At 51.7% G+C, this 18,114-nt stretch overlaps 1 long non-coding RNA gene across 1 annotated transcript; it reads left to right on the top strand.

Annotated features, from left to right (window-relative positions):
- Window positions 1-8,904: 8,904 nt before the first annotated feature.
- LOC133231164 (uncharacterized) lies at window positions 8,905-14,148 on the top strand. The gene is made up of 5 exons (XR_009731065.1): window positions 8,905-9,374; window positions 9,539-9,587; window positions 10,590-10,670; window positions 12,334-12,408; window positions 13,916-14,148. It is a non-coding gene; the product is annotated as an uncharacterized LOC133231164 (long non-coding RNA).
- Window positions 14,149-18,114: the final 3,966 nt, after the last annotated feature.

Consider the following 18,114-nt stretch of genomic DNA (forward strand, 5'->3'; position numbering starts at 1 on the left):
ATATACACACAAAGAACTGACTCACTGGAAGAGACCCTGATGCTGGGTAAGACTGAGGGCAGGAGGAGAAGGCGGCGACAGAGGATGAGATGGTTGGATGGCATCACCAACTCAACGGACATGAGTTTGAGCAAGTTCCGGGAGTTGATGATGGGCAGGGAGGCCTGGCGTGCTGCAGTTCGTGGGGCTGCAAAGAGTCGGACACGACTCGGCGACTGAACAGCAACAGTGATGACAGTAGGGTATAACTGAGTCATTTTGCTGTACAGCCAAAATGAACACAGCATTGTAAGTCAACTATAGTTCAGTAAAAAAAGGTTGAAAAAAATGTCCACACCTTCTGGCCCACTCACCCGTTAAAGGCTAGGCCATGCTGTCCCTTGAACTCTGCGTCCTGGCTGCTGTCGGCTTCGGGACCCCAGGACGCGCCCACCTTTGCAGGCTCCAGGATGGATCAGCACGACCCCCCTCCGCCCCCCGCCTGACGGCACTCCACTTGAGGCCCCGGCGTGAAGGCACGATCAACACCAGCGAAGCTTTTCACAGGCTGCCCTCAACATCCTGACCCCTCCTGGACTCCACCGCATTCTGACTCACCAGCTTCTCACAGAAATGTGCTCTGGGGGTCAGCTAGGAAATGACGCTTCCTGACCACGGGTTCCTCTCCCGCTGTCTCTCAGACATCTTGCCCCTACTGATAACACGATTGTCAGCCTCAGCCACCCATCCTTGTTTTAAAAATCCACCGATTTCTTTGGCACCGGCAATGCTCACGTCTTTCTCACTAAACTTCTCTCAAAATAGGTGACTCTCCCAGGTGGAGTGGGGACCTTCCCATAGTGCTGGCGGTATGGCAGACTGGTCCCCTATTGTTGAAGGTAATTTGGAAATATATACTAAGAACCTCAGAACGGAGACTTCCCTGATGGTCCAGTGGTTAAGACTTCAAGCTTCCAACACAGAGGGCTCAGGTTTGATCCCTGGTCTGGGAACGAAGTTGAAGTAGGGGATAGAAGGGCCCCTGGCCCAGACAGCTGATATTTGCCAAATGGGGCAAAACTGAAGTTTATGTCTTCAGCCAGACAAGAACCATGCCTGTTTCCCTTCCTCCACTGATACGGAGGGAATAACTAACGGGGAAACGAGCTGCAGCAAAAACAGAAATGAGTGAACAGAATTTGCACACAAGAGGCCTGCAAGAGTTAGACAATCTTGCTTCTTCTTTAACTGTTATTAGCAAATAAAGTCTTCCCAGGTGGCTCAGTGGGCAAAGAATCTGCCTGCAATGCAGGAGACCCAGGTTCGATCCCTAGGTCAGGCAGGAAGATCCCCTGCAGAAAGGGATGGCAACCAGTTCCAGTATTCTTGCCTGGAAAACGCCACGGACAGAGGGGCCTGGCATGGACAGAGGGGCCTGCCGGGCTACAGTCCACAGGGTTGCAAAGAGTCCAGCAGGATTGAATGGCTAAGCACACGTTCACACACACATTCTCTCTGACCCTTGCTGTCTTTCTCTATTTCTATGTGTTTTTTCCTTCCGTCCATGCATCTGTGCAGATATCTAGCTATGTAGCTACCTAGCCGTATCTCCTATGAGATATAAGAGCTCTATCTCCTTTGAGTACTCCCTAAGTAGCAGTTGTTATTGTTCAGTCGCTAAGTCATGTCTGACTCTTTGCGATCTGACCCCATGGACTGTAGCCCACCAGGCTCCTCTGTGCATGGGATTCTCCAGGCAAGAAGACTGGAGTGGGTTGCCATGCCCTCCTCCAGGGGATCTTTCCAACCTAAGGATCAAACCCACGTCTCCTGAGTCTCGTGCATTGAGGTGGGTCCTTAACCATCTGAGCCATCAGGGAAGCCTCGTCTATTATCTGTCAATTATCTGTCATCTCTTTCAGCTATATATCATCTATCAATTACCTCTCATCTATCAGCCATCCATCTACCAACCTACCCACCCCTGTCCACCCCGTCTTCACCTCCCTGTGTTCTCTCAGTATGCTAAAGCAGGAGACGGCAGACAGAAAATCCAGCTGTTCCTCCCGCTGCCTGCCTCAATTTTCTTTCCTCGGTCTTTCAATTTACACCTTCATCCTAATGTAGACACTTAAATATATTATTTGTTGGGAGCAGACTAAATCCTCCTATATCACTTCTTCAAGTACTTGATAGAAAGCCAATGGCGTAGATGAACAGTTCCTTTGGATGTTCATAAGTGTTCCCAGCAGAAGTAAAAGTGTGTGTGTGTGTGTGTGTGTGTGTGTGTGTGTGTGTGTGGAGGGTGGGGGGCGGGGAGGAAGTCTCTCCCTGATGTTTTTGTGTTTTTTTCCCATGTGCTTAGGCTCAGAGTGATCAATATCCCAACATGGCATCCTTAGGGGGTTGGCATACTCTGCCACCCCCCGGATGAAAGCACTGAGGGCCAGTCACTGTCGTTAAACTTGGCCTTGTAAGCCCCCTCCCCCCGACTCATGAAAATTTAACTGTAACCGTGGGGGCGGGATCTGTAATCTCTGAGGAAGCCTTGGCGGAGGTCTGAGTCAGCCAGCCTAACTCAGGGTGTTTCCTGACTTCACACACCATCTCTTCCTTGACCCCGTGGTGGTTCACGGTGGGCTGGCTAATCGCCACGTGTTTTTGAACGTCCTGGTTTCCCCCCTTGGCTGATTTCTCATGCATGCCGTGTGTGTGTGTGTTTGTGTGTGTGTGTGTGTGTGTGTGCACGGGGGGAGAAGGCACTCAGTTACGCTAGATGAGTATGTTCTAGAGGTCTGCTGAACCCCTGACTGGAGTCCTCAAGATTTTTCAAGAGGAGAGATCTCATGCAAAGAGTTCTTTATTTTTGTTAAAATTAATTTTCACTGGAGTAGAGTTGATTTACAGCGTTGTGTTGGTGTCAGGTGTGCAGCAAAGTGCGCCAGTTATATATATACACATTGGTGGTGTTGAGTCGCTCAGTCGTGTCCGACTCTCTGCGACCCCGTGGACTGTAGCCCGCCAGGCTCCTCTGCCCAGGGAATTCTCCAGACCAGAAGACTGGAGTGGGTTGCCATTCCCTCCTCCAGGGGATCTTCCGGCCCAGCGATGGAACCTGTGTCTCCTGCGTTGGCAGGCGTGTTCTTTACCTCTGAGCCCCCTGGAAGCCCATGCATATACACACAGCCACTGTTTTTTAGGACTCTTATATAGGCCGTTGCAGAGTACTGAGCAGAGTTTCCCATGCTGTACAGCGGGTCCTTACTAGTTACCTATGTTATATATCGCACTGCGATATATACTTTTGTAAGTAGGTCTATTTGTAACATTTTCTTTTTCTTTTTTTAGATTTCGAATCTCGTAACGGGAGGTATTCTGAACACACCCACCAAACAATAACAAAGGGACGCAGGAAACTCTGGGAGGTGCCGGATCGTCCTGGGCTTGGCTCCCCCTCGTGGTAGCAGGGGGATATAACAACTCCTAGGGCTTGGAGAAGGAAATGGCAGCCCACTCCAGTACTCTTGCCTGGAAAATCCCATGGATAGAAGAGCCTGGTAGGCTACAGTCCGTGGGGTCGCAAAGAGTCGGACACGACTGAGCCACTTCACCTTAGGGCTTGGGGGCTGTTTAAAGGAAGAGGTGGAGAGATACGGGCTTCCCTGGTGGCTCAGCCAGTAAAGAATCCGCCTGCAATGCAGGAGACCTGGGTTCCATCCCTGGGTTTGGAAGATCCCCTGGAGAAGGGAATGGCTGCCCACTCCAGTATTCTGGCCTGGAGAATTGCACGGACCCCAGTCCGAGTCAGACACGACTGAGCGACTTTCACTTGGAGAGATATATGTATGTATGCAAATCCATATTCAGAGCCTTATCTGTACAGAGACATGCTTCTGAAAACTGTCGCAAAAAAAGCAAGGAATTCTGTGTTAACCTATATGAGAAAAGGCTTCCCAGGTGGCTCGGTGGTAAAGAATTCGCCCGCCAATGCAGGAGACCCAAGAAACATGGGTTCGCTCCCTGGGTCGGGAAGATCCCCTGGAGGAGGGCATGGCAACCCACTCCAGTCTTCTTGCCTGGAGAATCCCATGGACAGAGGAGCCTGGCAGGCTACAGTCGATGGGGTCGGGTCGCAAACAGTCCAGACACAGCTTAGCGACTGAACAACAACTGCTACTTAGGGAATACTCAAAGGAGATATAGCTCTTATAGGAGATACGCTAGGTAGCTACCTAGCTAGGTATCTGCACAGATGCATGGATGTCCACACATATACACACATCCACAGACGTCCAGCTGTGTCACAGAAATGTAAAGTGACATGTCCCCCACATCATCCGGGTTGTGTGTGTGTGTTTGTTTGCGTAAGATGCAGACCCCATGGCTTCACTTTTCACGGCACTGGTCACGCAGAGAGGCGGGTCCGCCAGGTTCAGATCAGCCGGTTTATCCTCGACAGCCTCCCCCGCTCCCGCTCTTTTCCAGCAGAGCCATTTACACCTCCTTGTCACCTTCTCGCAATCGGAACACCACCCCCTCCCCCCAGATGAGAAGGGAAGGAAGCCGGGAAGAGGGGAGAGGGAGCCACCCGGGGGAGGCGCGCACTAGGTTTCCGGGATGCTGTTTCTCACCCTCCTCCCCGCTGGGGGTCTTGCTTTTAAGGTTGAGGCAGGCGGGAGTGGTCTCCCGGTTAGCTCAGTCGGTAAAGCCTGAGCCTCTTAAAAGCGAGGCAGACGGGCATGGCAGTCCAGAAAGGTCTGCAGTGGGGGTGGTAGGGCTGGGGTAGAGATGAGGACCTGGAGCAAGGACCCCCGAGTCCGGGCTGAACCCGGGCTCTTCATCTCAGAGCCAGGACATCGAGTCCCGCGAGGACCCCAGGACGGTCGAAAGCCCGGGAGTAGAGCCAGCGGGCCGGGCCCCGTTCCCTTTAATTCCGGGGTCTTTCCTCTGGAAAACTGCTGCTGTCCCGGGGCCCAGAGGCAGAGAAAGGAACAGACAGATGAACGGAGGAAGCGAAACGGAGCGGGAGAGAGACCAAGCGCACACCCACACACACACACACTCTTCATTTGTTCATCCAGCAACATTTGTTCGGTTCTGGGGACCGTTTTAGGGGTTGCCACAGGGTTTCCCATCCTTGTACTACGGACACTGGAGGTCCAGTGGTTCTTTGCTGGGGGTGGGGGCTGTCCTCTGCCCCGGAGGATGCAGCATCCTTGGCCTCCACCCAGTGGATGCGGAAGCGCCCTCCCGGGTCAGGACGCGCGGAAGAGCCTCCGAGCGCGGCCGAAGGGGCCCGCCTGGCTAGCGCCGCGTGCTGGCGACTCCCAGGACGTGACCGCCCCCATCCCCGGGCCCCGCCGCCCCCGGCCTGCAGCGAGCTTATTTCCCGGTGTGTGGCGAGGAGAGACGCTCCACAAACACGGAAACAGGTGGCCCGGGTGCCCCGGCAGGTGGAGAGAAGTCAAGGGCGTGCAGAGAACCCAGAATACCCCGCCTCCCCAAGCCCCGTCCACCGCCCCCTTCCCACTAACGCCGACACCAGGCGGAGGTGGGCTGGGGGTCCTTGGATAAATGCGGAGCAAACACCTCGGGTTGCGGGGTCTGCGGGGGAAACGGGCAGAGAAATCTTCCTTCCGGGAAGCATCCTTGTCCTGACCTGAGAAACCCCTCCTGTGGGCGGGCGCTCCGCTCCGCCTTTCTCCCCCACGCCCTCTCCCCGTCTAGTCTCCTCCGGCTTCCCTCCTCCCGCCTCTCCCCCTCGGGTATAAAAGCTGGAGTCTCTCGGGAGCTGGGACCCAGACCGGCCGACAGGAGAAAGGTGGCGGGGTCTGCCCACTCCAGCGAGGTGAGACCGAGGCGGGGAGGCTGGGGTCCTGGGAGGATGGAGATGCAGGCGGGAGGGGATGCGGAGAAGGGGAGGGGGAGGTGGGGAGGGACACAGGTGAGGCAGGGAGGGGGCTGGGAGGTCCGGGACAGGGGCTGGGGCCAGTGAGGAGGCGGCGTTCCAGGGCTGGATAGGGGAGGCACGGTGGTGGTCCGTGGCCCTGGTTTTTATTTGGAGGATGAGTGAGTGCTTTCCAAGGTTGTGTTGGTTTCTGCTGTGCGGTGACGGGAGTCAGCTATATGTGAACATAGACCGCCTCCCTCTTGAGCCTTCCTCCCATCCCACCCCCATCCCACCCCTCCAAGAAGAAGGTCATCATAGACCACCAAGCTGAGCTTCCCACTGGCTATCTGGGGCTTCCCTGGTGGCTCAGACGGTAAAGAATCCGCCTGCAATGCAGGAGACCTGGGTTCGATCCCCGGGTCGGGAAGACCCCCTGGAGAATGGAGTGGCTACCTACTTTGGCATTCTTGCCGGAAAACCCCATGGAGAGTGGAGCCTGGTGGGCTGCAGTCCTTGGGGTCGCAAAGAGTCTTGAGCCTTCTTCCCACCGCCTCCCCCCTATTCTTCCCCTCTAGGACATCACAGAGCCCTGGCTTGAGCTCCCCACTAGCTAGCTATTTTACACGTGGTGGTGTGTATCTATGTCAGTCTTACTGTCTCAGTTCAGGCCTCTCTGGTTCTGAAACGGGTCACTCATGCACTGCGGGGTTTGGAGGGGCATATTCTATGTACTATGTACTATGTATCAGGGCTTCCCTGATAGCTAAGTTGGTAAAGAGTCCCCCTGCAATGCAGGAGACCCTGGGTGGGGAAGATATGCTGGAGAAGGGCATAGGCTACCCACTTCCAGTATTCTTGTGGCTCAGCTGGTAAACAATCCGCCTGCAATGCGGGAGACCTGGGTTTGATCCCTGGGTTGGGAAGATCCCCTGGAGAAGGGAGAGACTACCCACTCCAGTATTCTGGCCTGGAGAATTCCATGGACTGTGTAGTCCGAGACTCAGACATGACTGAGCAACTTTCACACTTGCACACACACTTACATTCTATGTACTGAATATCCTGTTACTTACTTACTTTGGGATTCTCCCTCCACCAACTCTCATTTTACTTAAAGAAATGTGCTCCACATAAAGTTAAAAAATTCAGAAGTGTTCGTTTTAATTCTTGATTATATATTTATGACCCAAAATGTAGAGATGAACCTTCAGTTAACAACAGGATATCCTGCACTTTACAGTATATTAAGAGACAGAGAAAGATAAGTACTGTATGATTTCACTTACATGTGAAGTGAAGTGTGTGTTAGTTGCTTAGTTGTGTCCGACTCTTTGCAACCCCAAGGACTGTAGCGTGCCAGGCTCCTCCATCCGTGGGATTCTCCAGGCAAGAATACTGGAGTGAGTACCCATTCCCTTCTCCAAGGGATCTTTCCAACCTAAGGATCGAACCCTGGTCTCTCAAATTTCAGGCAGATTCTCTACCATCTGAGCTACCAGGGAAGCCCACTTAAATGAAAAGTGAAAGTGAAGTCGCTCAGTTGTGTCGGACTCTTGGAGACCCCATGGACCCCCCTGTCTATGAGATTTTTCCAGGCAAGAGTATGGAATGGGTTGCCATTTCCTTGTCCAGGGGATCTGTCTGACCCAGGGATCGAACCTGGGTCTCCCACATTGCAGGCAGACACTTTACGTCTGAGCCATCAGAGCCTCAGACCCACTTACGTGTGGCATCTTAAAAAAAAAACAAAACCCCACAGAAGCTCAACCCAGTGCTCTGTGACAACCTCGAGGGGTGGGATGGGAGGGAGGGTCAAGAGGGAGGGGACATGTATGTACCTATGGCTGATTCATGTAGCTATATGGCAGAAGCCAATGCAACATTGTAAAGCAATTATCCTCCAATTAAAAATTTAAAAATAAAAGTTTTTTTAATTTTTATTTTTTTAAATTATGAAAGTATGATCACACATTTTACAGGACACTTGGAAAATACAGAACTAGGTTACGTATAGTTCCACTGTAATTACAGTTTTTTTAAAAATAGACAAATTAAGATTTTTAGTTGGAGTTTCAATATCAAATTGTCAAAAATTAATAGGATGAATAGACAGAGAAGTAGAAGGATATAGTAGACGTGAAAAGCACTATGAACCATTTCAACATAATTAAGATTTATACAATTTTCACATAACAGCAGGATACAAATGGTATTCAAGTTCCCATAGAGTATAAACCAGGAGACACTGGAACACATCCAGGGACATAAAACAAGGTGCAGAAATTTCATGGTGTAAAAGTATTGAAATCACACAGTCTGTGCTTCTATCACTGTGGAATTATGCTAGAGATCAGTATCAAAAGATATTTGAAAATAAACCACATATTTTCAAGCGCAATGTGACATTTACCATGAGGGATCTTTGGGGAAAAAATATAAATTTTGAGGGGGAAAAAAAAACCCACAGAAATTTCTGAAGGTGGTGGATACATCTATTGCAATGATGGTGTTATCGGTGAAAGGTCATGTCCACACTCACCAAGAGGCATTCTTTAAACATGTTTCGTGTTTTTCTTTTTTTTTTTTCGTATCAGTTATACCCCAATCAAGCTGCAAAATTAGCAAATAACCCCCCTGCCCTTTGCAGCATTCCGCAGCACCCAGCCCTCCAGCCCTGAGATGCCTCTGTCTGTTCGCCTGCTCCTTCTTGCGGTCCTCCTCAGCCTGGCCGAGACTCCAGCCTCTGCCCCCGTCCACGGGGTGAGACCCACCTGTCACTGCACACCTGTCACTGCCCTCCCGGGAAAGGAGCTCTAGCTTTCCTGGCTGGGCAAGAGGGACGTCCCTAGCGGTCCAGTGGTTAAGACTCTGTGTTTCCAATGCAGGGGGTGCTGGTTTGATCCCTGGTCTGGGAACTAAGATCCCACAGGCCACACGGTGCAGCCAAAAATTTAAAAAAACATTTTTTTTTTTCTTAAATAAGAAAGACTGAATTCATCACCCTGGTCCAGGGCGGGGGTGGGGGGCGGGTTAGAACAGATCACAGGTGGAATACGAGGGGGTCAGGGCTCAGCTTATCCAAAGCAAAAATACCCTAATGATTAGCGTTGGCCCAGAGATGCCCAAAGCTGCCTTCTAAGGCAGAGCTTCCCAACAATGTAAACTTTCAGTGCTGTAGCAAGCAGGAGAGTCACCTGGAGGGGCCCTGTATCTTCATTTTGCACTGGACTCCCTACATCAGTCCTCAGAACCCACGCTGGCATAGAGTAAGCCCACAATAATTTTAGTCACTCAGTTGTGTCTGACTCTTTGCGACCCCATGGACTGTAGCCTGCCAGGCTCCTCTGTCCGTGGGATTCTCCAGACAAGAATCCTGGAGTGGGTTGCCATGCCCTCCTCCAGTGCCCTCCAGAGGATCTTCCTGACCCAGGGATTGAACCTGTGATCTTCCCGACACAGAGACACAGAGATTGAACCTGCGACTCTTAGGTCTCCTGCACTGCAGGTGGGTTCTTTACTGCTGAGCCACTGGGGAAACACAGATTAAGCCAAACGACTTCACAGAGTGGTGACTGAGCTGCGGCGGGCGGTGTGCTGACCCAGGTCCTCCCAGCCGTGCAGACTGCACTTCCCATCTCTCTGAGCCTTGTCTCTCTCATCTCTATCTAGGGGCGAGGAGGCTGGACCCTCAACAGTGCCGGCTACCTCCTGGGTCCCGGTGAGTGACTCTCCATCCCTGCCTGGCGCCTGTGAGCCGTGTGTTCGCAACTCGAAACTCCCAGCCCTATGGCCCCCGGCCCCCAAAGCCCACGGGCTTGATTTCCAGACCGGTCTTGGGGGTTAGTCTAGGGAAGTGATGTGCGCTGGGATCCCTGAGCCAGACCGCTGGCTTCAAGTCCCGGCTCTGCCCCCGGGGGCGGGTGTGCAGCCTCCACGCCTCGGCTCCCCGGCCCGTGACAGCGGGCGCAACGCTGTCCCCACACTGCGTGAGGGTCAGACAGACCGGAGCACTTCCTGCCACGATCCCCCGTCCCCTCTGCCCGACCCCCCTCCCCATCTTCACGGGGCGCTTGCTGTACCACTGGAGACGTGCTCTCGTGCTCTCGGGACAGTGCAGTCGGTCAGGCACCAGGAAGTGTGGCAGAAACGATGTGAGGTTTGCTGCAGACGCAGGTGGGCTCAAGCCCCAGTTCTGCCACCTACGGGTTGTTTGTTGTTCAGTCACTCAGTCGTGTCTGACTCTTTAGACCCCAAGGGCTGCAGCACGCCAGGCCTCCCTGCCCATCACCAACTCCCGGAGTTTACTCAACTCATGTCCATCGCGTCGGTGATGCCATCCAACCATCCCATCCTCTGTGTCCCCTTCTCCTGCCTTCAGTCTTTCCCAGCATCAGGGTCTTTTCAAATGAGTCAGTTCTTTGCATCAGGTGGCCAAAGTATCGGAACTTCAGCTTCAGCATCAGTCCTTCCAGTGAATATTCGGGGTTGATCTCCTTTAGGGTGGACTGGTTTGACCTTGCAGGCCAAGGGGCTCTCAGGAGTCTCCCCCGGCTGGGGTGGGGGGTGGGTAACCGGGCAGGTGTCTGTCTCTCAGAGCTGCGCCCCCGCCTGGTCAGCCCATGCTCCGTCCCTCGCCCGCTGAGCGGTGCTCTGGGACCACCGGCTGTGTGTCCTCTCTGCCTCTAACGACCTCTTGGTCTTGCTTCCCCGCCCCTTGCAGTGCTCCCCCCTCCCCCGAGGGCGGACAGAGGCCGGAAGGAGAAGACGACCCTGGGGATCCTAGACCTGTGGAGAACCATTGGTGAGTAAAGGCAGGAAAAGGAGGGCCCACCCCATCCCCTCACTCTGCCCCACCTGCCGGCTCTGGTTTCAGAAACCCGCTGTGTGTGGGCTCCCTCCTTTGCTCTGACACTCACGCGTTGAGGGAGCCTGGGAGACTGATTGGGGCTTCCCTGGGAACCCACCTGCCCACGCAGGAGACATAAGAGACACGGGTTCGATCCCTGGGTCGGGAAGATCCCCTGGAAGAGGATATGGCAACCCACTCCAGTGTTCTTGCCTGGAGAATCCCATGGACAGAGGAGCCTGGCGGGCTACGGTCCATGGAGTCGCACAGAGTTGGACACGACTGAGCGACTGAACACGAGAGAGTGATGCTGTTTGTTTCAAACGCCTAAAACGGTGTTATGAAGCCTCCTCACAATTCTGTAGTGTGGTCAGTGAGACTGCATGGAAAATTCCTAGCAGAGGGTCTGGCAGATGGTGGGAGCCAGGTGAGTGTCGGTGGTTCTAAGTATCTCTTTGCAGGGCCCCCCATCCACTTCCTCTTTGCTCAGCCCCGATCCTGTTTACCTCCTCGTCGTGCCTGGCTGGGTACCATCTCTGAGACTCCCCTCTCCCCCTTTGGCCTCTCAAGGGAGAGAACCCTGGGGGCATGTGGCCTCGGGACATGTGGGTAGACACAAGAAGGCTCAGGGCGACCTGAAGGGAACCTGCTCTTCATCACCACCTACCAGATGCGGGCACTTAACTGTATCTCGGGCAGAGTTGCTCAACCTTAGCGCTGTTTACATTTGAGGCTGAACCGCTGTGTGTCAGGGGATGTTTAATAACGGATGCTTTTCAACTGTGGTGTTGGAAAAGACTCTTGAGAGTCCCTTGGGCTGCAGGGAGATCCAACCATTCCATCCTAAAGGAGATCAGTCCTGAATATTCATTGGAAGGACTGATGCTGAAGCTGAAGCTCCAATACTTTGGCCGCCTGATGCGAAGACCTGACTCATTTAAAAAGACCCTGATGCTGGGAAGGATTGAAGGCGGGAGAAGGGGACGACAGAGGATAAGAGGGTTGGATGGCATTGCCAACATGATGGACACGAGTCTGAGCAAGCTCTGGGAGTTGGTGATGGAGAGGGAATCCTGGCATGCTGCAGTCCATGGGGTCGCAAAGAGTCGGACACGACTGAGTGAACAGCAACAACGGGTCTCCATTCATTAGATGGTGGTAGTTCCTCCAAGTTGTGACAACCAACAATGGGTCTGGAAATTGCCAAATATCCCCGGGTGAAGGGGGTGAGGGGCTGGGGAGGAAGTAGGGGGCGTTGGCCCCTAGATGAGAACTGCTAAGTAGTGTATGATTCCAAGGAAATCAAGGAAGTAAAACCAACGCTGCCCTGGTTAAGAATCCGCCCTCCAACGCAGAGGACACACGTTCTGTCCTCTATCCGGGGAGACCCCACGTGCCACGGAGCCACGAAGCCCAAGCTCCGCAATAAGAGGAGCCCCCGCACCGCAAGGAAAAGCGGCCCCCATCCGGCACAACCAGAAAAAACCTTCGCAGCAATGAAGACCCAGCACAGCCCAAAAAATAAAGACAGAATTAAAAAAAAAAACAAAAACCCGCACAGCGCACAGTCCCAAACTGAAAACCCCAAAGGCTTACTGACGTGTGTCTCTCTTCCTAGATGGCCTCCCCTACTCCCAGTCTCTGCTGGCCTCCAGGAGTCTGGGGGAGACTGCTGCCAAAGCAGAGACCGGAGGTAAAGACTGGGGAACTATGAGAGGTGGGGTGGGGGGAGCAGGGCTGGGAGGCTCGGGGAGGCGGGAAGGACCCTGGGCTCACCCCCGGGACCCGCACCTATAGCCACAGGCCCTAGCCCCAACCTCACGTGCTCAGCTTCCTGTCCCCCTCTAATTTCAAACAGTCCCTGGCGTTTCCTGACACTCTGGCCCGTTTCCAGCTATGACCCCACGCCTGGACCTTGGCCCCCTCCCCCAGTATCACCCTCCAGTTTAGCTCTAGCTGAGATGTGAACCTCAATCCCTCCCTCTGACCTCGAGGTTCACTCCAGCTTGACCTCTTTCCTAAATAAGATCTGGGGACTTCCCTGGTGGCCCAGTCGCTGAGACTCCAAGTTCCTAATGCAGTGGCCCCTGGTTCAATCCTTATTCAGGGAACTGCATCCCACGTGCTGCAACTGAGAGTTTGCATGCCGCAACCAAAAAAAAAAAATCCTGTCCACAGCAGTGAGGGCTTCCCTGATAGCTCAGTTGGTAAAGAATCCACCGGCAATGGGGGAGACCTGGGTTCGATCGCTGGGTTGGGAAGATCCCCTGGAGAAGGGAAAGGCTACCCACTCCAGTGCTCTGGCCTGGAGAATAGTCCATGGGGTCACAAAGAGTCGGGCTGAGTGACTTTCCATTTCACACAGCAGTGAAGATCCCACATGCTGCAACTAAGACCCAGCACAGCCAGATAGATAAATATCTTTTTTTAAGTAAAATAAATAAGATCTTTGTTTCCAACTTTTACACTCTGAACTCTGTACTCATCCTCAAAGGCTTCCCAGGTGGTATGAGTTGTAAAGAATCCACCTGCCGGTGCAGGAGATGTAAGAGACTCGGGTTCGATCCCTGGGTGGGGAAGATCCCCCGGAGGAAGGCGTGGCAACCCACTCCAGTGTTCTCGCCAGGAGAATCCCATGGACAGAGGAGCCTGGTGGGCTACAGTCCATGGGGTCGCAGAGTCAGACGAGACTGAGTAGGCACACGCACACTCATACTCAAACATGATCTGTCCCAGCTTTGGTTTCTGAGTTTCTTGAAACACTGGGTCTGTTCACTCTAGGATCTTGGCACCCAGTCTTGCTTCAATCTAGAAAGCTCTGTTCCTTTTTTAAATTTTTGACTGTGCTTTGCCCCTTGCGGGCGGGATCTTAGTTCCCCGAGCAGGGATGGAACCACAGCAGTGAAGGAACCAAGTCCTAACGACTGGGCGTCCAGGGAATTCTCTAGGAAGTTCTGTTTCTAGAGTTTTGCGTGGCTAGATCCTTCGTGTCATTCAGAAACCAGCTTAGTCATCACCTCTTCCATATAATGGTCACCTGCCCGTTTGATCTGACATTAATCTATTTCTCTCTGTCCCACATTGCAGGCAGATTCTTTACCATCTGAGCCACCAGGGGAACCCACTTACTAGCAGCATTTACCACGATATGATTCTCCCTCCTTCATAGTTTTACCTACTTATACTCTGTCTCCTTCCAGGAAAATCTAAGCTTCGTGAGAGTGGAGAGACCTTCTCCGTCTTGCTTACTGCCTAGTGCGATGGATGGTGCATGGTGGGTGCTCGGTAAATATCTGTGAAATTAATGAACTAAATTAACCAAGTGCAGGCTCACATACCACTGACCCAGCCGACCACAGACAAAGCCAACGATCAAGCCCCAGCTTTGCCTGCCGTTCTCAAGTTAGATTTTTTTACCTCAATTCCACCTCCTTCGATCCCAACCTTATTTTGGGACATGCTTTGACAAGTATCTGGTGGAGGACTACTAAGCCCAGACAGGGGACACCTTCTGATTCACTGCTTCCCACTGCAAACTCGGCTACACTCTGGCTCTTGAAAACACTCCCCAGCATCACCATGTACCATCTCCAAATGGGAGTGCAAGAGGAAAGTAGGCGGGTAGGCGAATAGGAGACGGCAGAAGAAGCAAGGGCAGAGAGGAGGAGCTCTCTGTCCTCGAGAGAGTTGTCAAAACTGAGGTGAACCGAAGAGAGGTTCCTCTCTTGGGTCACCACAACACTCAGAACCTGGCTGGGGTAGCGGTGGGGAATGGAACCATTCAAACTGACGTCTTTCTCTTGCACAGATCCAGGCGTGCTCGGCCAGAAAGTCCTCAAGGAGGAAGATGCCTGGGTTCCTAGATGTTCCCAGACTTCTGCTCCAAACCTTTGCCCCTCTGGCTTTTTCTGAAACCCTGTGTCGTCACCCTCTACTGAGACTGAGATCGTGAAATTAAAATCTCAGGAAGAAAATCTGAAGCACTGGAAGAATTGTTTTTTGTTTTTTATTTTTTTCAATCTGCTGCTGCTAAGTCGCTTCAGTTGTGTCTGACTCTTAGTGACCCCATGCACTGCAGCCTACCAGGCTCCTCCATCCACGGGATTTTCCAGGCAAAAGTACTGGAGTGGGTTTTTTTTTTTTTTTTTCCAATCTACATTGGTTGAATCCACAGATATAGAACTTACTAATCAGAGGATAGGCTGTATTTCTTTGTCTTCTCTCTCTCTTTTTCGATTGAAATACAGTTGAAATATAAATTATATTTTATTTTATTTATTTATTTTGGGGCTTTTCTGGTGGCTCAGATGGTAAAGAATCTGCCTGCAATGCAGGAGAACCATGTTCGATCCCTGGGTTGGGAAGATCCCTTGGAGAAGGGAATGGCAACCCACTCCAGTATTCTTGCCTGGAGAATCCCATGAACAGAGGAGCCTGGCAGGCTATGGTCTGTTGGGTTGCAACGAGTTGGACACCACTGAAGCGACTGAGTACCCACTTGAGCATTTAAAGTAACTGTATTCTTTTGGAATTATGAACTGTTAGGTAATGTAATATTAATGCCCATTTGAACACTGAGATTCTAGGGTGTCTCTGCTTGAAAAGATTCTTCAAGGTAGCACTCTTTCATCCCACCTGGCTCTCCTCCAGCAGAAATGAAGAGAGCTCATTTGGAGCAGAATGGAGATAATGAAGTATTTCTTTTCAAAGAATCAGCGTTTTCTTCTATTAATTAGCTTGGGAATTTGTTGTGGGCGGCAAACTCAAGGATGATATTGTAATAGATATTGGTGTCTGGCTGCTCGCACTTAAAAGCCAATACAGAGGCCAGGTAAAGGAAAGCTAGCATTATTCTGGATGCCAGCAACTGTTGAAAGTGAAATTGCTCAGTCATATCTAACTCTTTGCGACCCTGTGGACTGTAGCCTACTAGGCTCCTCCATCCATGGCATTTTCCAGGCAAGAGTACTGGACTGGTTTGCCATTTCCTTCTCCAACAAGGAAGAGGAAGGACTGACTCCCTCCACCTCCCACCCCGGACAATTAATGAGCAACAGCTTTTATAGATGGAAGGAGGGGGCTACAGGCAGAAACAGCGCAGTCAGCTCTGACAATCATCCTGAAACTGGTCATCACTGGTCTGATCAGTGTCATCTTGATTGTTGTCGATACAGTTAACCTTCAGTTCCAGGGTCCATTTGTTTTCATTTGTTAGGTTAATTCTCAGAATTGTGTCAGCTTCTCTCACGGTTTCCCAGGAGGCTCAGTGGTAAAGAGTCTGCCTGCCAAGGCAAGAGATGTGGGTTTGTTCCCTGGGTCGGGAAGATCCCCTGGAGAAGGGAATGGCAACCCACTGCAGTAATCTTAACTGGAAAATGCCATGGAGGGAGGAACCTGGTGGGCTACAGTCCATGGGGTCACAAAGAGCCACTTCACTTTCTTTCACTTTGCAACTCCATGGACTGCAGCACGCCAGGCTTCCCTGTCCTTCACTATCTCCCGGGACTTTGCTCAAACTCGTGTCCATTGAGTCGGTGATGGCATCAAACCATCTCATCCTCTGTCACCTCCTTCTGTCTCAAAGGATGTTAACTTACAGGCCCAAGATGGAGGCAACTAATTCAAAGAAGCAATATAGAATATAAAGACTGGGTCCCTTCAGAAACAGGGGTATTAGAACCATTATTGAAAAATCAACACAAGAAATTAATACCATGAAATATGAATAAGACTTCAAAACACAGACGCACTTAAGTACTACTTAAGAAAAGTGAATAACGGGCTTCCCCGGGGGCTCGGAGGTAAAGGCTGTGCCTGCCAATGAGAGCACACGAGTTCCATCCCTGACCCAAGAAGGTCACAGGGCTCCAGAGCAACTAAGACCATGCGACACAACCACCGAGCCTGGGAGCCGCCACTACTGAAGCCCAGAGTCCCGAGAGTCGGGGGTCCGCACAAGAGAGGTCACTGCAGTGAGAAGCCTGTGCCCCGGGACTGGAGAGGAGCCCTGCGCCCCGAGCAGCAACAAAGACCCAGCACAGCCGAAAATAAATGGATTTAAAAATAAAATACATACCGAGGCTGAGAAACTGCTATTGAGGAAACATGGTGATGGAGTGAGATGCTGGGTGATAAAGCAACAGCCAGGCCTGTCCGTCTCCAAAGAACCACTGATTGTGTGGAGATCGGAAGACAACCTGAGGGTGTCGGGGGAAGGACTTTCCAGACAGCGGAGGAAAACCCTAGAAACCAGACCGCAAAGCCAGCTGGGCTTGGTGTGGTCAGGTGTGCAAGGTGGCTGGGGAGTGGAGGAGAAGGTAGAGAGTGTGAGGAGCGGTGCCCTCTGAGGGTGTGAGAAAGGATTTGGATTTGCCAAGGGAAGATTTCATGCAAGGATGGGCACAATAAAGGACAGAAATGGTATGGACCCAAGAGAAGCAGAAGATATGAATAAGAGCTGGCAAGAATATACTGCCTGCTGCCTGCCAAGTCACTTCAGTCGTGTCCGACTCTGTGCGACCCCATGGACTGCAGCCTACCAGGCTACTCTGTCTATGGGATTCTCCAGGAAAGAACACTGGAGTGGGTTGCCATTTCCTTCTCCAGGCAAGAATATACAGAACTATACAAAAAAGATCTTCACGACCCAGATAATCCCGAAGGTGTGATCACTCACCTAGAGCCAGACAGCCTGGAATGTGAAGTCAAGTGGGCCTTAGGAAGAATCACTATGAACAAAGCTAGTGGAGGTGATGGAATTCCAGTTGAGCTATTTCAAATCCTCAGACATGATGCTGTGAAAGTGTTGCACTCAATAAGTCAGCAAGTTTGGAAAACAGCAGTGGCCACAGTGCCCCGCCCTCCACAGTTGTTGGAGAAGGAAATGGCAACCCAGTCCAGTACTCTTGCCCAGAAAATGCCATGGACGGGGGAACCTGGTAGGCTACAGTCCACGGGGACGCAAAGAGTTGGACATGACTGAGCAACTTCACTTTCACTTTCAACAGTTTCTGGCATCCAAAATAAAGCTAACTTTCCTTTCCCCCAACCTGGCCTCTGTATTGGCTTTTAAGTGAGAGCATCCAGACACCAATATCTATTACAATATCATCCTTGAGTTTGCCGCCCCCAACAAATTCCCAGGCTAATTAATAGAAGAAAATGCTGATTCTTTGAACAGAAATACTTCATTATCTCCATTCTGCTCCAAATGAGCTCTCTTCCTTTCTGCTGGAGGAGAGCCAGGTGGGATGAAAGAGTGCTACCTTGAAGAATCTTTTCAAGCAGAGACACCCTAGAATCTCAGTGTTCAAAAGGGCATTAATATTACATTACCTAACAGTTCATAATTCCAAAAGAACACAGTTACTTTAAATGCTCGAGTGGGTGCTCAGTCGCT

The sequence above is a fragment of the Bos javanicus genome, chromosome 18 (genome assembly GCF_032452875.1).
Source record: "Bos javanicus breed banteng chromosome 18, ARS-OSU_banteng_1.0, whole genome shotgun sequence".
NCBI lineage: Eukaryota > Metazoa > Chordata > Mammalia > Artiodactyla > Bovidae > Bos > Bos javanicus.